The sequence below is a fragment of the Chlamydotis macqueenii genome, chromosome 5 (assembly GCF_036417535.1).
Source record: "Chlamydotis macqueenii isolate bChlMac1 chromosome 5, bChlMac1.mat, whole genome shotgun sequence".
Classification (NCBI taxonomy): Eukaryota; Metazoa; Chordata; class Aves; order Otidiformes; family Otididae; genus Chlamydotis; species Chlamydotis macqueenii.
In genome coordinates this window covers 57244344-57266434 of record NC_141560.1, presented here as the reverse complement: position 1 = coordinate 57266434, position 22091 = coordinate 57244344, and the positions used below count along the sequence as shown (strand labels likewise).

General features: G+C 41.7%; 1 protein-coding gene and 1 pseudogene across 3 annotated transcripts in view; one reads left to right on the top strand and one right to left on the bottom strand.

Annotated features, from left to right (window-relative positions):
• TUB (TUB bipartite transcription factor) overlaps nt 1-22091 on the bottom strand; it is a 173292-nt gene that overhangs the window by 96187 nt on the left and 55014 nt on the right. The window lies entirely within an intron of this gene.
• On the top strand, nt 12623-12763 carry LOC147600594 (U2 spliceosomal RNA; annotated as a pseudogene).

The window sequence follows — 22091 nt, the reverse complement described above, 5'->3', positions numbered from 1 at the left end:
TGGTGTAGAAGCAGGTGGTGGGTATTGAGACTTTTTTCTATTTGCCAACTTCTTACCACTTGATGGCAATGAGTTTTGTTGCACAAAATGTGCCAGCCATACAGTAAATGAGCAACACTTGAAAGGAAATATACTGCATATTTTTCTGAATGGCAGATTTGAGTTCAAACCATCTTTTAAAAACAAATTAGTCTGTAGCGAAATATTTTCTGGTGCTAAATTCTATTGAAAGTATCCAGACCACTGTTCTTGGAGATTATGTATTTCCCTGCCATTTGCCCTAGCTATCGAATACTAGTTGAAGAGTTCTTGTTTTTCCCTTTACTACTCACTTTGTGCGTAGACAATTCAACAGATCTAAATGTATTATTGCACCGAGATAAGATATTGTAGGGCAGTCTGTGGTTCAGATGCAAATTATGTTCTGGAAGGGAATAACTGGAAATAAATAGACTTTTCCAGAAGTCCTCTGGAATTGTTGGCGGTATTTATGCACATTTATTCTATGATCAGCCTAATATGATCAAGATAGGGCTTCTGAGAGGAGGAAAACACAATTATACTAGCCCGCCTCAACCTGTATTATACTATGCTCTCCTAATGTCCATTTAGTACCAGCTTTCCTTGATACTATTTTTAATTATTTGAAATTAAATTTGACTCTGGATATTTAGAGAAAATTGTTAATTAATTCAAATATTTGGAAGAATCAGTGAATATAATTTCCTTTAAAACAACACCTGTAACTTAACGGTAAATCAGAAAAGAATACTGGAAAATTTGTAGTTTTTCTTATTGGCATCCTGCTTAACAAAACTTCCACTGTCCGCTGGAGACTTTAGGGTGGCAGTAAAATAGAGGGTGCCTCTGTGCATACTGCAGCTACCCTGAGATTAGTCTACTTATGTCCTTCAGTATAGCAATTGTAAAAAATATCAGCTACTTTGAGTACCTGACTGCTTACATGACACTGGCACACATTGACCAAACACAAAATTGAAACTCCGGCCTCTTTTAACACCTACCAATCAATGCTCTGTGTCATTGCATAGAAGTTACTTTCATTCCCAACTGACATGAAATGAATTCTAAGTAGGTACAAAGGAAAATGCGCCTCAGTCCCAATTGCAGTCTTGAGTAGAACTGGTTAAATATATTTATCTTGAAAAACATCAGGTTTTCAGCAGCACGAAGTTATTTCCAGAGATGCTCGAGTTACGTTTCCTATTCTGTGATCACCTGCATCCCTGAATCCCTATCACCCTTTTATTTAAAATAAAATATTCACTAACAAAAGTAGTGTTATGAACACCTGTAGCCCCTGAAGAACAAGAGAACTCCAGGCATCAAAGCAAAGCATCCAAAGAGGCAGTAAACTAGGAAACTGCAATTTAACAAGGGCACATGAGTCTGAATTTCAACTGAATGAGATTCTCAGTCCAGGGCCCAGTTACCTGATTTTGCACAAGTCACTTCACCCTTAGGTCCCTCTTTCCTTGTGCAATGTTTACAGTGTAAACACGCAAGGCAGTCAAAGGGTGATGCAGGACAGCCCCTAGATGTATTTGTCTGCCCTAGGAGTGCCATTATCTGGATAGGGAGCTCTGCAGTATAAACCCAAAAAACCAAAAAGCAAACATGGAAACAAAATCTAACTCAGTTTACGCTAAGCTGAACTTGAAAGACATCATAATTTAAGCAAGTTTAAATCTGTAGGCTTTTTAACAAGGCCAGGTCGCTGAAGTGCCTACTGAGCACACAGTCTTGAGGTACTAAATATACTGTTCCCCATCACAGGAGTGTTTGTCACTTAACCAGTCAGTCCTCATTGGCATGAAGAATTTCTCCCATTACCTCACAATAAGCACCTTCAGCAGAGAAGTTTAAGAAAACAGAACACAGAGGTCTAATCCAAAGTTTTATGTCCTAAATGAGAGTCAGTTAAATCAACTTACAACAGACTCTTTACTTCAAAGTGGAAGAATGAAACTTACTTCATTACATCAAAGGAAATGCAATGGTTTTAATCATATCCCCAGAGAACAGCCAGGCTGCTGACTGTTCTGTAGTTTACTCGCCCTGGAAACACTGGAGTTCAGAAGTTATTCAGGAACACATCTGGCTGGAAATGGCTACTTCTATTAAGAAGCCTTGCAAAATTCCAGCAGCAGCTGCTGAGCATGTTAGACTGAAGACAAGCTAGGGTTTAGACTCTTTCCATACTTCATTTCAGTGACATACATGGTGAAAATTCCTCCAGGCAAAAGATTAATGCATACAATCCTCCATAGCAGTGCATATAGATGACAAGTTATGTGCATCAAAATAATACAGAAAACAAAGATGGAGATATAACTTCTATAGAGAAGAAAAGCTATTTTACTGACAACACTTCTGATAATCTATACTTTGCTAACTCATCTTAAAAGAAGAACAATCCTCTCCTGTGCCATTATATAAAGGCACATGGAAGCTATATGGGTTCCCAATTCCTCACATTTCTCCAGAAGAAAGATTGGTATTTTAGCCCAATCTCTGCCATGAGTAAAAGGTGTCCCTAATGGTAGCAAAAATGGAAGGTGCAGCGAGAACAAAACCTTTCCTTTACAAAAATGTTACCTGCTAGCTATAGTCCATCTGTTCATAAAAGTCAAAATGAGAAAAAAAAATCAATTGTGATTTAAATTTAAATTAGATTTCAAGCCCAAAGCTTTTTAAATTTCTTTGTCTAAGATTGCTGGCACACAGGCTTTGTATTTAAGACTTGCGTGATCTATAAAACATTATATGTTTAGGTCTCTTTTTTAGGACAAATTTGTGAATGTTACTGATTTTTTTCCCCCTTTTACTCCCAGTCAAAATGATATCCTAAACTCCAGTTTCCATAACCCGGGCCAGTGTAGCAGCCCATAGCCCTTTTTTCTTCAGACTGGTCCAGGAAGGTAGTTTGCTGCCCCAGCCCTCTGCCAAGGCAGGCTCCTACCCCACAGGGGGATCAAGTGGTGGCTCTCTGCCTGTGTCTCTATCCCCTTACATTTCAGAAGCAGACGGCCCTGAAAATCAAGTTCCATGTTCCTCGCTCAGATCAACGAACTGCAGGAAGAAGTTGCATGAAAAGATAATGATAGCAGTGAAATAGAGGTCACATCAAATGAAAAGCTTGGTTCAGCGTATCTCAGATTATAAGACACTATGCATAGATATTAGTAGGAAGCAGAACTCATGAAGACAAATTGATAGGTATTCTCACATGCAAGGGATGCAGCTTGGGAATTAATAGAATTGAATTTGATCTGGCAGCGTAAATATAATTTTTTTTTTTCTGGGAGAACTGCAATGCAAAGCGCTAATACCATAGAAAGACCTCTTCAGTGTTTTTAATTGCATTAGCAATGTGAGGTCAGCTATGTGTCCTTTTGGGAGATCAACTTCATGTTATTATTCTGCAGAGAAAACTCTCCATTCAGATGGATTTATCAATATTGTCTATGTTACTTGAAATATATGCTGCAAACCTTGTGGAAGCAGGGAAAATATTGTATATAACAATAAAAACTGCAAATCAAACTCCAAATTTCCAAAGGGACTAGCAGAACTTCACTGAGTTGGAGTAAGTGATGAAGATTTACACCAGCTGAGAGCTTGGTCCACTATTTCTGTAATACTACATAAATCATCATAAAACATGACAGAAGCAGTATTAATGATGAGCTGCTAAAACTTAACCAGGGTCTCCCTCAAACATTGCTGCTTCAGTCAGTGCTATATGTGATACTTCTGGAATAAACTGCTCCTTCATTCCAAATCCATCAAATTTTATATTTTTCCTCTCCTTGAAATGGTGGATCTGTGGCTGGGACAAACTTTATAGTCAGGTCTTTGCTGGTCCTGAGCTAAGTTCATGTTGAGAGTATAGCCTTCCTCCACTTCTGAGGACGCATGAACTTTGTGTGAGAGTCAGGTATTCTGACGGGCAAACAAGTTTCTGCTCACTGTGCCCGGAGGATGAACAAGCTGATATTAGATGAGCATGAAGGGGAAATCCAGAATAATGAAGAGGGTAACTCCCAGAACCAGCTTTCCTATCCTTTGCCCTCCAGGCAGCGAGGAAAAGGCTTTGCAGAGAGTGCGAGAATGGCGCTTTCACACGCTTCAGCAAGACAGTAGCTTTGCCCTGCCCGCAGTACTGCTAAATAAAGGATGGACACCTATCAGTGCAGGAAGAAATACAGCACCTGCTTTTGCAAGGAGCCACTGTTTAAGCAGGCACCAACTGTTTTTTTTGAAGTTAAAATATATACACTAACTGCTTCTTAATGATTTGAACTAGAACTGTAGCACATCCCCTCAGACAGTGAATTTCTCTCCTTCTCCCACCGCTTTCCATGAAGTCAGACAAAGCATCTGGAGAGCCTGTGGTGAAACTGTCCTTTGGGGCAGACCTGCAGCTTCCCATGCACTTACATGAAGGCATGTAGGGGAAGAAGAGAGCATTTAGCCTTCTCTAGAGCCTCTTGAGGAAGAAGCCCATCCCCTCTCACTGCTGTGCTTAGCCACAGCCTTTTCAAGACTTCGGGCCTGCAAGTGGCTGAATGAATGATCATGCAGAGGCTACCTTTTTCAGAGGAGCTTGGGAGGCCCTGTGAAAATGGCACCTGCACTGAGGATCCCATGCATTCACAAATCATGCCATGCTTCTCCAATGCTGCAGAACTGGCTTTAGAAGTCATACTGTTCCCAAATAAGTTGAGGCTATTTTGAGCTGCCTCTTGGATTTTAGCTTTAGGATTCTGATTTTCACGTTTCTCTGCAACAGAGTGTGCTGGAAGTATTTTCCCTGTAAATGGACATGCTTAAGAAATCACAAGTGTTGAGACTTTAGGCTGCATCTCACAAGAGTCTTGCAGTGCTGCAAAAGCAAGAAATAATGTTGAACAGACATGTAAGAAGTCCAGCTGACTTCAGTGAAAGTATTCAGTATGCAACAGTGACTGTGTTCACAGGTTACCATGAAATAGTATACATTATAGCCATATGTATATAGCATTACCATATTAATTCTGTTGCAGACTACATCATTTGTATAAATAAGTGTCATTTAGATCAGTAGCATTCTCCATTCTTATAGGTTATGTGAAAAAGAAAATTGAAATGAAAATGTTTTTTAAAGCTACTTGTTGTGAACACTCTTGTCAGTCTTGAACTGAAAGATGCTGACTCAACAGCACTTTCATAGATGAGAATTTCCCCAAAAAATGGAGAAAAATAGGGGATAGGAAAGTTAAAACCTACATCATCGGGCCAAATCTTGGCCCACAATAAAGCTATTCTATGAAAATGTTGGTGATGAAGAGCTGATATAGGAGCACCTCACAATTGTCAGAATGACATTACCTCAGATTCACACCAGTGGTTGGTTTAGCATGCTGCCTCCAGTCCGGAGGCTAAGCCACCTATTCAGACCTAGTCAGTGTGGTCCATTTGGTAAAAGTCCGCATTCGCTGTCAACTCCAGGGTCTCCGAGTTGTACAAAGCTACACCAAAGGCTGAACAGGCCCAGGAATCTTCCTGCTGCTTGATGCAAAGTATTAGACATTTGCTGCAATAGGCAAGCAGACCCTGTAGCAACTACGCCCTTGCTGTCTTTTTCCTCCAGCAAAAAAATGGAAATTTCACAACTAACTTGGAGAAACAAAGCTTTTCCTAAGAACTGTTTCCTTAGAGGACAACAGCATTGCTAGAAATTGTTGCTTGTGTGGCTTAAACCACAGAGAACATAAATGGTTGCAGATGGAGCAGACTTTGCATTTTCATTTGATTTATCTTATAAGTTTGTAAGAGAAATATTAATAGCACACCAATGGTAGCAATTACGATAATGAATGTAACAGCTGGTACAAGCAGCTGAGCATATGTTTCAGTTTTATACTTTTCGTGTACGGCATGAGGTGGCTCTGAGCAGTTGCAATCACTGTCTCTCACTTTTCTTCTCTGAAGATTCTATTTTCAGCAAGTCTATGCTTGTGGCAAAAACATGGAGAGCTACTTTTGTAAATATGTTGCCTATCAGGAGGTTACAGCTCTAAGAAATAGATAACATGTTCAAAGTATGGTCAGTCTCCCAAGCTACTCTGGTCCTCTCGATGAGTACAGATTCACCACCAAAGCAAGTATCTTTCAGCTGTGCATCAAGCAGTTTTCTCCCCTCTTCCTAAAGAGAAAATTGGGTGGAGGGACTCCTGCAATAGAACTATGAAGCAAGAAACAATTCTGCTCACTTGGAAACATTTACAAACAAAATGCATGTCTGGGCTCCCACGATTGCCACCTGTCTGCTCCATCTCTGAACAGACACCTTGAGAGCAAATGAAACAGAAGCGTAGCACAGATACTAAGAAAGGGCAAAGGAAATAAGAAATTGTTCTGGCCCAGTAATTAGGCCCATTAGTCTTAATTAGGAATGAACAAGGCTCTCTGCAGCACATGGGCATCTAGCAGCCATCGGACTGATGGGTTTTAGTCAAACAGGTACGATGATGCCAACCTCCCCAAAGGCAATTCAGTTCAGGGCTTTACCTCCAAATTCGCAAAGGCGGCCAAATTTGGCATTCAGCATTCCTATTTTAAACTTGGAATTAAAGCCTATTCAAATGCTTCACTGCATTCCTATACTTTTCATACTAACACAGTCTAGGTACTAGGGAGCCTGAGGCACTTCCAAGCTTCAGTAAAGCCTGCAGGAACTGAACTGAATGTGGAAAACAAAGAAAGCATGAAAGGCACTGGGCACTTCTGGTGTGTGAAAACTTAAAAGGTTACAATGACTGTGCCTCTCATCTGTTCATCTACTGAACATTCAAGGATAATGTTCATTTAATCAGAATTCTTTCCTCCCCTGTCTGAGATAAGAAATTTCACATTTCTCTTTAAACCAGGCCTCAGACTGTTACCCAATAAATCAACCAAAATACTACAAAAGCATTTTGTTTCTCCTGAAGAGCTACATGTTCTAAAATTACCTCAAATCTATCTCAAAACAAAATGCTTCCAGAATTCCCAGGCCAACGTCTGCATCTGTTAGCACATTTGGACTTTGCCTCTTGGAAACTCAAGTCATAGAATCATAGAATCATAGAATGGTTAGGGTTGGAAGGGACCTTCAAAGGTCATCTAGTCCAACCCCCCTGCAAGGACCAGGGACATCCCCGACTAGATCAGGTTGCTCAGAGCCTAATCCAACCTGGCCTTGAACGTTTCCAGAGATGGGGCCTCCACCACCTCTCTGGGCAACCTGTTCCAGTGTTCTATAACTCGCATCGTAAAAAATTTTTTCCTAATTTCCAATCTAAATCTACCCCCCTCTATTTTAAAACCATTACCCCTCATCCTATTGCAACAGGCCCTACTAAACAGCCTTTCCCCATCTTTCCTGTAGGCCCCCTTGAGGTACTGGAAGACCGCTATCAGGTCTCCCAGGAGACTCCTCTTCTGCAGGCTGAACAGCCCCAACTCTCTCAGCCTGTCCTCATAAGAGAGGTGCTCCAGCCCCTCATCTTTGTGGCCGTCCTCTGGACCTTCTCCAACTGGTCCATGTCCTTCTTGTGTTGGGGGCTCCAGAACTGGATGCAGTACTCCAGGTGGGGTCTCACCAGGGCAGAGTAGAGGGGCAGAATCACCTCCCTCGACCTGCTGGCCACACTCCTCTTGATGCAGCCCAGGATGCGGTTGGCCTTCTGGGCCACAAGGGCGCATTGCCTGCTCATGTTAAGCTTCTCATCCACCAGCACTCCCAAGTCCTTCTCCTCAGGGCTGCTCTCAATCCATTTTCCGCCCAGCCTGTATTTGTGCCTGGGATTGCCACGACCCATGTGCAGGACCTTGCACTTGGCCTGGTTGAACTTCATGAGGTTGGCACGGGCCCACCTCTCCAGCCTGTCAAGGTCCCTCTGGATGGCATCCCTCCCTTCCAGCGTGTCGATGGCACCACACAGCTTGGTGTCATCAGCAAAGTTGCTGAGGGTGCACTCTATCCCACTGTCCATGTCGCCAACAAAGATGTTGAACAGGGCCAGGCCCAGCACGGACCCCTGAGGGACGCCACTGGTCACTGGTCTCCACATGGACATTGAGCCGTTGAGCAGCACTCTCTGAGTGCAGCCATCCAGCCAATTCCTTATCCACCGAGTGGTCTGTCCATCAAACCCATATCTCTCTAGTTTAGAGAGAAGGATGTCGTGCGGGACAGTGTCAAAAGCTTTGCACAAGTCCAGGTAGATGATGTCAGTTGCTCGTCCCTTGTCCACCAATGCCGTCACCCCGTCATAGAAGGCCACCAAATTGGTCAGGCACAATCTGCCCTTGGTGAAGGCATGTTGGCTGTCACCAACCACTTCCTTGCTCTCAATGTGCCTTAGCATGGTTTCCAGGAGAATCTGCTCCATGACCTTGCCAGGCACAGAGCTGAGGCTGACCGGCCTGTAGTTACCTGGGTCTTCCTTATTCCCCTTTTTAAAAATGGGGGTTATGTTCCCTCTCTTCCAGTCATCGGGGACCTCAACAGACTGCCATGACTTCTCAAATACGATGGCCAGTGGCTTGGCAACTTCATCCGCCAGTTCCCTCAGGACCCGCGCATGGGTCTCATCAGGTCCCATGGACTTGTGCACCTTTAGGTTCCTCAGATGATCCCGAACCTGCTCTTCCAGTACAATGGGCGGTTCTTCATCCTCGCAGTCCCTGCTTGCACCTTCTACAGCTTGGGACAGGAACTCTTGTCGGTGAAGACTGAGGCAAAAAAGTCATTGAGAACCTCAGCCTTCTGCATGTCCTGGGTAACCAGGACACCAGTTCCCTTCTGGAGGGAGCCTACATTTTCCCTGGACTTTCTTTTGTCCCCTACGTACCTATAAAAGCTCTTCTTGTTGCATTCTATATCCCTGGCCAGATTCAGTTCTGCCAGGGCTTTGGCCTTCCTTACCTTATCCCTGGCCACTCGTGCAGCCTCTTTGTAGTCCTCCCAGGCTACCTGTCCCCGCTTCCACCCTCTATAGGCTTCCTTTTTTACTTTCAATTGGTCCAGGAGCTCCTTGCTCATCCACGCTGGCCTCCTGGCCTTTTTGCCCGACTTGTTTTTCATCGGGATGCACCTCTGCTGAGCTTGGAGGAGGTGCTCCTTGAATATAGACCAACTTTCCTGGGCCCCTCTTCCCTCCAGGGCCGCCTCCCATGGCACTTGGCCCATCAGGTCCCTGAAGAGGCTGAAGTCCGCCTTCTTGAAGTCTAGGGCAGAGAGCTTGCCATGTAGTTTCCTTGCTGCCCCGTGGATCTTGAACTCCACCATGTCATGGTCGCTGCAGCCAAGGCTGTCCTTTAGTTTCACATCCCCCACCAGCCCCTCCCTGTTGGTGAGCACAAGATCGAGCATGGCACCCCTCCTTGTTGGCTCCTCTATCGCCTGCAGGAGGAAGTTGTCGTCCACAAGTCAAAGTTGACTTTCTGACCCCATCTTCTAAACCAACAGTACTGGTTACCCTATGGTCTTGTCCTGAAGAACTGTTCCAGCTTACACTGCCATTATGAAATGAAATGACTGCATTTTAAAAACTCCTCTCTGTCAAATGCTTAGGGTGTGAACAAACATAGGTTTTACACCTAAACTTTATGTGCATTCAGCAGGACATTATGCAGCAGTCCTCAATGTCAAAGGATGGAAGGGATTGTAAGGCAGAGACTAGAGAGAATACACCAAGATTGTTATTGAAGGGAAATTAATTTCCTGGAGGCAACAGAAACAAAACACAGTTTTTCTGTGCCAAAATACAGCTTTAGGATCTTTACTGTTCTGACATTGCTGGAATGTAAATCTTAAAGTACAAGGCTCAGAGAAAAACAAAGACAGGTAGCATATCCATTAAGGTCTGCAAAAAAACAAAGGGACAACTTAAAGGCGATCTGTCAGTGTAGTAGCAAAATAGGCACAGTTGCTGACTTCAGCAAGGAAGTAGACAGCTGCATTTTGAACAAATGAGAAGCTCTGAAGAAGAATTGCGGGCAGCTGTGTTAGAAGGACATTAAAATAATAAAGTCCTGTAGTCACAAGGGCAAATATTCCACATACAGGTGAGTCAGACTATTTCAGGACATTAGGTTTTTGAACCTCACAACTATAAGGGACACTTAGAACCTGGCCTCACAAGTCTCTGTGGTGAACACATGATCAAAGAAAGAGACATCCTCAGATGGCTCAGCTGCCACAGTGTCATTTTCAGACACTTTTGTCTGGCTTGCTGAATCCCATACAAATCTTCTCAATGAAAAGCAAAGCAGAAGTCCTATTTTTGCTCAAATCGATCAGTGCTAGGTTGATGGGAATATAGCCCTAGAAAGTGTTGGCTAAATGTCACCACTGCTATAAAGTCTCTTTTGTTTAATTTTGTTTTCTTTAACGACATGGAAGAATGACTATGGTCTTATTGAGAGTCTAGAATGTCATCCAGAAATCTTGTGGTAGTGTGACCCCATTGCAAAATTGTGGTAAAAGCTGTACAACAACAGCAGGTATTCTGATAAGTCATACATCTTTAAGAAAGTGTGAAGAACAACATCAATAAATATACACTGAATTGTAGCAGATCAAAAAATGCACTTGACATTAAAAATTAACATAAGCTTCAAGATTATTCTGCGTGGCCTTTTCTATGGTGTGTTTTAAAAGCACGAGCCGTAACACAAACACCAACATCAGGGTCAACTGTCTCACTGCACTGTTACAGGATTTTGCTGTTCATTTAATGCTGAAAAGGAGGTGGCTCACAGTCCAGATGACACATCATCCTTTTTTTCCCTTTCGTTTTTTTACTGCATTATCTGCACAACAGTGATGTCATGGCCTAGTGGAAAGACACCGTACCATGCATCAGGATATCTGGATTCTTCTCTTGGCTCAGCTGCTGTCTGACACTGACTTTGAGCAAGTTCTTAATGCTTATTTTGTCCATTTTGTTCATTCAGGACCAGGTTGGTCTCTGCCGCTATTAATGCGGTGCGTTATGTAACCCAGGCTTTAGGTAATGCATTAAGACAAGCTGTAAATATGCAGGAGGAACAATACTACATACTAGTATGGGCATTACAAACAGGAAGGAATGCCCATACAAGCTTTGGGGGGAGAATTTGTGCCTGCTTCAGTTCAGCAGCTTGAGAGCCCTTCATGATGCTGTGCCTTGCATCCACAGCTGGTACAGGTAATCAATTCACCAGCTGTTTTCTGGCCAAATTATAGCATTATCACTTCAGACCAAGTGGAAGAGGAGCTTGGTGGCAAAGATACAGTGTGGAAGGTCATGTTCAAAACCAGATTATTTGCCTTTTATTCAGGGCCTTACAAATTTACTTGTGACAGACAGGTTTGCAGGGGTAGCACAACTTTCCACAGGCTAGAGAAGAAAGAATTACCATGCATAATAATAATAACGTAAAGAAAATCCAATGCAACATTTTGTTTAAAATAATAATTCAAATGATGCATTAATACACTTGATCCAGTTTTTAATTCTTTTGTTAAAAATTACATGTCCCAAACTGGAGATGTAGTAACAAAAAGCATGGGGGGGGAGGGGGGCCGGGAGCAGGGGAAGGAGAGATGACAATGCTTGAGACTTCAGCCTTGATACTGTTTTCCCAACTATAATATTTCAGACACTCCCCATTTACTTATGTTCTGCTCTGGGTTCATTGCTGCCCTGAGTGATGTGCCAGCTACTGAAAGCCTCTGATGAAGCCAAACCTCAAGGGGTTGCCTGTAGGCTAAATACTAAGGCATATTTTTTTAAATCTTGAGGTTTATTATGTTCTGGCACCTGAGACAAAGAAAGCAATGCATTAAATACAACGTATTTTTCAAAGCGATTGCTATGATCAGAAGCGTGTCACTGCATAAATCTACCACTGAGTGAATAGTAAGTGGGAGCATACAATCCTTGCCCCTAAATGCAATTATAGACCATACCTGTGGGGCTGCTGATTTCATTCTCCATTAAAAAAAAAATGAAAATGGTGTAGTCTCACATGCTTTTCAGAGCCAGAAACACTTGCTGTACCATTATCCCCATATAGCTTTCTCTTATAATATAAAATGCACTTTAAATGTATAGATCTTCCTTGGTTTTGTACAGTTGATTACTCCCAATGCCCTGCCTCACCTCCTGCTTTGTGTAACACAATCAAATTTTGCCATGTGGAAAGATACTGTCCCGGTGAACCAAAGAAAAAAAAATCAATAAAACAAAAAATCCTCACTCAAGATAAAGGTTTCAGTCTTGATGTAAGAAATCGCTGTGTTGTACATACCCTCTAGACTTAGTTTTCAGTATTCCTTACAAACATTTGTTCTTTACGTCATTGTCAAACAAATACCTCAAAGAGAACCTCTGTTACCTTGTGATAAGCTGACCTTGCTTTCTTCTTTAATATACTATTTTTTGATTGCACAGCCAATTTTTCCATTTTTTTTTGGTCAATGAGCTCTCCTATCCTTTCCTGTCAGTCCCACCATTTCTGCAGAAACCAAAAAGGGCACAAACTAAAGCTAAGATTTAGTTTAAGACTTGGATTTAGTTTAAGACTTGGATTTAGTTTAAGACTTAGATTTAGTGTAGTATCTGTTCTTATCAGTTTAATATCTGATAGATCCTCAATGAGAGGACTTTATATTAAATGGATTTTTGGGTGTTTGATGACTGGAAGAGAGGGAACATAACCCCCATTTTTAAAAAGGGGAGCAAGGAAGACCCGGGTAACTACAGGCCAGCTAGTCTCACCTCTGTGCCTGGCAAGGTCATGGAGCAGATTTTCCTGGAAACCATGCTAAGGCACATTGAGAGCAAGGAGGTGGTTGGTGACAGCCAACATGGCTTCACCTGGCAGATCATGCCTGACCAATTTGGTGGCCTTCTGTGACAGCATCGGTGGACAAGGGATGAGCAACGGATATCATCTACCTGGACTTGTGTGAGGCATTTGACGTTGTCCCACATGACATCCTTCTCTCTAAACTGGAAGACATGGGTTTGATGGACAGACCACTCGGTGGATAAGGAATTGGCTGGATGGCCGCACTCAGAGAGTGGTGGTTAACGGCTCAATGTCCATGTGGAGACCGGTGACCAGTGGCGTCCCTCAGGGGTCCGTGCTGGGGCCGGCCCTGTTCAACATTTTTGTTGGTGACATGGACAGTGGGATAGAGTGCACCCTCAGCAACTTTGCTGATGACACCAAGCTGTGTGGTGCCATCGACACGCTGGAAGGGAGGGATGCTATCCAGAGGGACCTTGACAGGCTGGAGAGGTGGGCCCGTGCCAACCTCATGAAGTTCAACCAGGCCAAGTGCAAGGGCCTACACATGGGTCATGGTAATCCCAGGCACAAATACAGGCTGGGCGGAGAATGGATTGAGAGCAGCCCTGAGGAGAGGGACTTGGGAGTGATGGTGGATGAGAAGCTTAACATGAGCTAGCAATGTGCTCTTGTGGTCCAGAAGGCCAACCGCATCCTGGGATGCATCAAGAGGAGTGTCGCCAGTAGATCAAGGGAGATGATTCTGCCCCTCTACTCTGCCCTGGTGAGAAAATATGTTGTTTAGACATCCAGTCTGGAGTACTGTGTCCAGTTCTGGAACCCCCAACATAAGAAGGACATGGACCAGTTGGAGAGGGTCCACAAAGATGATAAGAGGGCTGGAGCACCTTTCCTATGAGGACAGGGTGAGAGAGTTGGGGCTGTTCAGCCTGGAGAAGAGGAGGCTCCGGGAAGACCTGATAGCGCTCTTCCAGTACCACAAGGGGGCCTACAGGAAAGATGGGGAGAGGCTGTTCAGTAGGGCCTGTTGTGACAGGACAAGGGGTAATGGTTTTAAAACAGAGGGAGGTGGACTTAGATTAGATATTAGGAAATTTTTTTTATTACAATGAGGGTTGTAGAGCACTGGAACAGGTTGCCCAGAGACGTGGTGGATGCCCCATCCCTGGAAACATTCAAGGCCAGGTTGGATGAGGCTCTGAGCAACCTGATCTAGTTGGAGATGTCCCTGCTCCTTGCAAGGGGGTTGGACTAGATGACCTTTGAAGGTTCCTTCCAACCCTAACTATTCTATGATTAACATTAAATCATTAAAGCTGGGTTTCATGTAATGCTGTGAAAATTGTCAAGAAGTGTAATGTGGCTCTCTAATTAATTGATAAAAACCATGAGCATAAACCTCAAACAGTATGGGTTTTCATTCATCTGTTCAGTCAATAGCAAAGCTCCTTGAGATTTCTGTGCAAAAGATTAGGTCCCTGATATCATGAGTGGCATTTTTAAACATAGCGCCATGCTTCACACTCTCAAGTAACAGCCTGAATGTCAGGTAATTTGCCGTAGGCTCTCTAGTGTGAAGACAATCTTCAGTTTTTCAGCACATTTTTACAAAGAACCTTCTTATTCCTGCAGTCAACATTTATTGGTGTTTACGTGATTTAACAAATAATGCCTGCAGGCAATCCCATCTAAGCTACCTGCAGTGACCCGTGGACTATACTGCCCCTCAGAAAGTACTATCACATCTGTACACAAATATATACCAGTAAGTTTGCACCACCATTCAAGATAAAAACAATATTGTACTACTTACAATAATAGTGCTAGGCACTGGAGAAAGTTCAGTTGCAAGCTATTTTCATGGTATATTCCTTCTGAATACAGAGCTGGTTTAACCTTTGCTGACAGCAATGCCTTGATAGTCTGCTCAAAGGTGTCTGGATGTCTAAACTACATATTTTCATTTTTCACTGGAGTGAAGACTATGTATCGTGTCATGTAACTGAGAACAGGGTGGTTTTGTCAGGGGTACATCCAAAGGTAGTGGGCTTGGCAAAGGTCCTCTAAAAGTCAAAGACCTCTAGCATGTTTCACAGAAAAAGCAGCACAGCAGCTTTTCTTCTGTACCCAGTTTCAGGAGAGACTGAGCTGAAAGCCGGGCAGATACTCTACCAAATCAGCACGAGAGTCTTCATCATGCAATTTATCCACTCCCTCAAAATCAGCAATGAAAAAAAAAATCCATGTATTGTTTCTAAATTAAGTGACTTGTCAATGTCTTAGTAACTAGTCTATTTTTATAATACAGCAGCCTAATGAACGTTCATAGTCAGCCTGAAGAAGCTGGAGAGCAGAAAAGCAACAGAAAACCCAAGAGCTGGAGCTCAAATGCCAAGAAGCAGTTTTGCTTTCAGGACGCGGTTATCTGAGCTGTGCAGTGCCTTTATTGCAGCCAGCACGGAGCAGTCCAGAAGTCCACAGGAGCACTGGTCTTGAAAATGAGAACATAACCCAAATTCTGCCCTGTTGTACAAGAAAAAAATTTCACTAAGAAGCCTACTGAAATAAGCTTTTGCCAGATTTGCACAGAGATAACAAGGATTAAAAATTTGGCCTCCCATATGCTTTCAGCAACAACCAGATGGATAGTGTCATATACAAATATCTGACTTGTTAAAATGAGATTAAGCAATGTCAGATATGTAATTTTGGTATTTAAGTATTTTAGAACCAAGGTAACTATTTAGCACATTGCATTCAAAATGGCTCAGTACCCTGGTGCTTCCCAGTGCTGACTCAGTATGGTGCAGATATCCTTTGAAAGCAGTGAGCTCCAGCAAATAGAGAACCCTCAAATCACTGCAGCAAAGTACAGCTTTTCCTACACATTGTGATAATGGTTGTAATTGATGCATTACGATAAGAATTTTATTTTTTCCTTTACTCACATTTTAAAATGGGTTATTGGACAATACAATATTTTACCAAGACTGGAGGGGATGGTTGGTGTGGGATTTTTGTAATACCAATTTAATTTAAGCAAGAAATCTAACTTGCAGGAATGTTATTTTAGTACTTTTTTTAGAAACACATAGATTTTCTACCATGGATTGTGTGGTCAAAATCCAAATGCAAGAATATCTTTCCTTGAACATAATTCTTTTAATTGTGTTCCAGTGACTTAATATTTACGCATTTAGAAAGTAACTACTCTGGCATTTTAAAAGGTTCCTGTGAATGCCAAGCTGACAATTGCTTGCATATCATTCTAACTGAAACTGCTTCACATTGTTCTGCTGACTATAACAACTATAATTACTCTTTTATTCAAAATGCTCAATGTTTCAAGAAAGAATATAAAATCTGCCCTTAGTATTCTAATGAGTTTGCTTTCCACTAAAGAGCAAGTCCTTAACTAGTACAACATGTAAATTAACAGTATGCCAAGAGTTGCCCTAAATAAATATCACCCCATCATTTGCAGTTAATTTGACTCAGTCTGACAATGCCGAGCTACTAGGCTTCTGGGTACTGAGCTTGCAGAGAGGAAGGCAGCAGTGTGACAAGCTGCTGATTATGCTTAGACAAACAGTTATCTGTCGTCCTCGCCAGGCCTTCGCTTGGTTTTGTCAGTATGCTCAGTGTAGGCCTATGGAGAGGATAGATAAACCTGGGTATTTAGTCAAACTATTGGCTCTTTCTTTGTTCAAAAGTTACATTTGAACATAGCCCCAGTGTTCTAAAACCTATTCAGTATTTTGAAATTACTCAGCAGCTCACAGGGAATACATCCCTGAAACCAATGGAAATATTACTGCTTACTTCACAGAGCTAAGAATTTTCCTTGCTGGTCTGCTAATTTCCTGTGAAAAACTCATAATGAGTTTCTGCTATTTGCATTACAATTAGAAAAATACTTAACTGTTTCTCCTTAAAAACAGTCACTTCATGTAAATCAAGCATAGGAACACAAATTTTATGGACTAAATAACATTTTCAGAAATAAATAAGTTCATAGCTTTTAGATCAATTTGACATAGTATAAAAATCTCATGTGAACACTAAATAAGATGTAGCAGTCTCCTCAGTGTGAGAACAGCCTGTTCAGGCCACGAATGTGAGCCCTAGTGGAAATTCATTTTTGAGAAATACTCCATTACTTACATTACTAGATTTTTATTATTATAGGTTAGCGATGTTTCAAAGAGACTTTGTGAAGGAACTTTTTTCATACTGATGTATGAAAAGCTCAACATGAGCTGGCAATGTGCACCTGCAGCCCAGAAAGCCAAACGCATTCTGGGCTGCATTAAACGGAGCATGGCCAGAAGGTCGAGGGAGGTGATTCTCCCCCTCTACTCTGCCCTGGTGAGACCCCACCTGGAGTACTGTGTCCAGATCGGGAGCCCCCAACACAAGAAGGACATGGACCAGTTGGAGAAGATCCAGAGGAGGGCCACGAAGATGATAAAAGGGCTGGAGCACCTCTGCTATGAGGACAGGCTGAGAGAGTTGGGGCTGTTCAGCCTGGAGAAAAGGAGGCTCCCGGGAGACCTTATAACGGTCTTTCAGTGCCTCTAGGGGGCCTACAGGAAAGGCAGGGAGAAACTCTTCAGCAGGGCCTGTTGCAATAGGACGAGGGGTAATGGTTTTAAAATAGAAGGTGGTAGATTTAGACTAGATATAAGAAAGAAATATTTTACAATGAGGGTGTGAAACACTGAATAGGTTGCCTGAAAAGGTGGTTGATGCCCCATCGCCGGAAATATTAAAGGCCAGGATGGACAGGGCTCTGAGCAACCTGATCTAGTTGAAGATGTCCCTACTTATTGCAGGGGGTTGGACTAAATGACCTTTAAATGTTTCTTCCAACCCAAACCATTCTATGATTCTATGAAAATTATGGAACATTTCCTAAGGAAAAAATACACCCTGGCTTCTATAGCATGCAAAAAGGAGAGCTGAGGCTGGAATAGGAACAAGGTTTACTAACTGTGCTTGTTGTGAAGAAGATGAGTCGGGAAGGATGTGTTTTTTCTCTGTGGCATTAGAAGCAGCTAATTGGTGGCATTGCTTGCCTTGGGATACTGTGAATGCTAAAAGCTTACACGTGTTCAAAAATTGGTTAGAGAGATGGCAGTAAAGTCCACTAAGTGTCACAAAGCTGCTGCCTCTGGTTCAGAAGTGCCTAAGGGGCAAATTACTGGAGGCTGGAAGAGCAGTAGAGCATACGTGATCAGGAGAGCATACATGAACAGTACAGCATGGGCCTTCTGCAGGCGTGCGTTTCCTACTCACTGGCTGTGGGTGCTGCTAGCAACAGAGCAGGGGACTCAGTGCATCCCCAGGCAGACCCTGCACAGCCTCCTTGTGACCAGTAGTCACTCAGGTGAAGAAATATATTTTGAAATTCCTGAAGGAACTTAAAGCATGTTATTGACTGTGAGTCAAACCATCAGTGACTTTGCAAAGCCAGTATTTCATTTCCATGTGCGTACAATCTCCCGCCTTGGACGTGCCCTGAGAGCAGCAGGCAGGTACGCACTCAGCAAACAGCATGGTCACTGTGCTGTAAGAAGAGATCATTTTGGCCCATCACTCCAAGCTGCTTGCTTACCCTCCAAAGAGCTGCACAAAATTGTATTTTCCCCCTCTACAACAAAATAAAAATGTTTGAATTGAAAAACGCTAGAATTTGTTTCTGATCTCTGTCTCTGAAAATCTGATGAAGAAAAAAAAGACTTTAATATTTAATATGAAGACTTCATGTGCCCTGGAAAATAGTGGAAGACAGCTGTGAAAAATAAATGTATTTAAGGGCAAATTCATGCCCTTAACTTCTCAGAATAAGACATAGTGAAGGAAAGTGGAGAATTTCTCCTACCTCACTGTCATTTATAAAAAACTAACAGAAAAAAATAAACCCCACCCGAAACAAAACCCAAAATGCTTTCACTTCTTCTCCCAAGCCAAAATAAAAAGTTATAAATTCCATATTTTAAAAATGGTCGACTAATTATGGGAATGAATAACTACAAATGTATGTTTACAAAGTCTTCAACATTGTCAGTAGTGTATTAATGTTTGAATTTTTTACAAATGCATCAGCAAACATTTCTCCTTTGCATGCACTCTTATGTTTTTCATTGGCCTGTACAAAGACTCCAGGTTTAAAATCTCTCTAGTTTAAGCTCAGTATCTTTTATTTTCACCACACTAAGCAATACAGATGGGTAGTTTAGAGATTAAGAAGCTTTCAAAAATACCCAGTTTCATTAATTTCTATGCTCCCCATTTATCACTGCTAGACTGCAAAGAGAAATGGGAGCAAAAGAAAAAGTGTATTGCACAGATTTATGGATTGCCTGTGGATTTTGTTTCCTCCTACCAAACTCTACCACAGCTATAAAAAGTGAATAATCAAGTGGCCTGATTACCTTTTAGAGCTACAGTAATCTAATTGGTAAATCAAAATGATACACGCATGATAAAAATAATGCGACAAGATCAATGTTACAGAAGGTTGCCATGCAAAACCTGTCCCTCCAGACAAAAACTGAAATAAAAATACTTTCTCTGTTCCCAGCAACACTTAGTCTAATTTCCTTGCAGGTCAAGGTAGCCTAATTAGCTCTAAATAAGGAACACCCAGAAGAGTTTGTTCTATCATACATTTTTTTAAAGCCTTTGAACATGTGATTCACTAAGCTGAACTCTGGAGTTTGAAATTCAGACTATTTTGGTGACCACGATACTGCCCTTTCCCTCAGATGTAAGGGCATACCAGCTCTTGCAACACTCCAGCTCCTGGATGGTTTCTTTTTAAATCTCTGTCTTGATTTAAGCCCGATGAATAAATACTTCTGTGGCATGTTTTAATTGCAGATCCTTCACATCCTTTCAGCTCAGCCCTTCACCTGATGAAGCACCACCAGAAAAGGATGGTGGCAGAGCAGAAAAAAAAACAGGCTGAATGCCAAATAGACAGAAGCATTTCTGATGCCTGAATGAAATCAACACAGTACTTCAAATCTTGAGGCTTCCTTTGAAAAAGCAGCAAACAGAACTCCCTTGCATTACGTGTCTGACCTCCATGCTGCACATCTGCTGCACAGGGCTCTGCTTTCTTTAGCAAAACCACCTCCTTATCAGAAATATTCAGAGGTTCTGTAGCAAGCAAACAAGCAACAAAACCTCACCCTACATTTCTGAGTTGTTTGTGACAAGGTCTCTACACAGTTGACGTTAGTGGCCCTGCAGACTGTGAAGAGCAGGGCTGCTAGTTAAGGGCACAAATCTAGACACAAAGATGAGCTATGGTGTTCTCCACTTGCCAAGGACAACTGCAAAATCCAGATGTATGGTATTTCAGGCAATATCCATGCACACAATAATGTACTATACTAAGAAAACAATCATATTAGTTTCCATATGCTAGTGTCTGTAAATAATAATAATAAAAAAGCATCAGACTGATAGAACTATTTCACATTTATAAAATATATCTAGAAGCATGATCCAAGAGCCAGTAAACCAGTGGTGGTTAAATTGGTGTCTTTCAGCTCAGGCATCATCATGCAAAGAAGCAAATGTTATATTTTAGTACTTGTGAAATGCTGACATGCATACATAATCAGGAATCACTTTTCCAAGCTGTTCTCTTCCTCTTTCAGTTTAAAGTGGCAAGAGCCATATCTAGACAATCTTACAGTAAGTGTCACTGGCCACAGATAATACTGCTTTTTTTTCATAAACATACAATATTTTGAAAAACTTGGATATCAACTGAAGCATGGCTTTTAACTCCAAAGTATTAGGTGATTTTGGAAATAGCATACTGAAAGAAAGAAAACAACATGAGGCATCTTGAAAAACCAGACACGGGCTTTAGTAAGTGATCTTTACTTTCATTCCTACATAGTGCTACTGGCTATTACTGGTTTATAACAATGACTATTTCTGATTTGTGTCTCATCAGAAACCTTCTGGATTTTTCCCTCACATACTTTCCTTTAAACATTTCTTCATAGATTAAGCAATTGTTTTTATCAGGATGCTAATTTTCCCCATTTACAACAGTGAAAATAAATGTCTACATCCTTTGGTTATAATTCAGTTGATACTGATCTGTAATTTTGGATATTCTTTAAGATAAACTAAGTGCTGTAATTGTCTGCACAGTTGCACTTTTCAGCAGAAGGATTATAGTTTGTTCAAAAAATTACATGGAAGAATGAAACTCAAAAAATAAAAGGTAGGAATAGACAGTTAGCATGTATTTCACATTTCTTTTTCTGTAATCTATAGGGGAAAAACCATCAAATCAGAAAGAATAACTTCCACTCTAAATTCCTATTGTTGTTCTACCTTCCAGACATATAGAGGCTACATTATTAAATGTTACTCAAAGTTGTATAAATGAAATTTTTAAAACTACTTTTTTTTTTTCTGCTCTGCAAGGCAGCGCCATTTTATGTTAAATTCTTAGATTAAAAAAAATTCTAGAAACCACACAGCTTGGTTTTCTCAAGTATTAGAATGTCCCAGAAAAGGATTTTCCCTCCCAATATTTCCGTGCTGGAAGCCTACACAGTTTGCGACCTGGCACACAAAAATTCAGCTATTTCACTAACTGCTTTTAACCACGTTGCATTTCTAAATTAGCACAAATCTCTCTGAATTTTCTTCATTAGAATGAAGTTAGAATGGACTAAAGGAACTCTTAACATGTCCATACTCAAATTGACAACAGTGTTTAAACCTCAGTTACGGTGTTTAAACACGTTTAGATTTTTGTCATCTGTCCATCACATTATCCATTACTGTAGCATCTACACCTAGACTAGCTTGTACAGCTGGTTTCTGCTCACATATGTAATAACTTGTCTTGGGGCAAAACTCTGTGGAGTGTTGAGACACAGAATTTGCCACTGTCTTAGGGAAAACAAGTTAATTTGCAATTAGTTAACTGGCATTGCAGAACTACAAGTTACGTTTTAGTAACGAGTAAGAAAACACCTTAGCAGTACATTCAAAGCTCTGATAGTCTTGGTGCCATCTGAAACGTCAGATGCTGTGGAGACAGCCTGACTCCATCAGAGGAAAGCTTTGCCTTCTCCACCACCTCTTGCCACTGAGCCTGATGGGCGAGGGCAAAGGATGTGGCCCAAAACACCCAGGACATTGCTAGACCTCAGAGGTTCCCTTAGTGTCATGGATGCTGGCAACCCCAGACT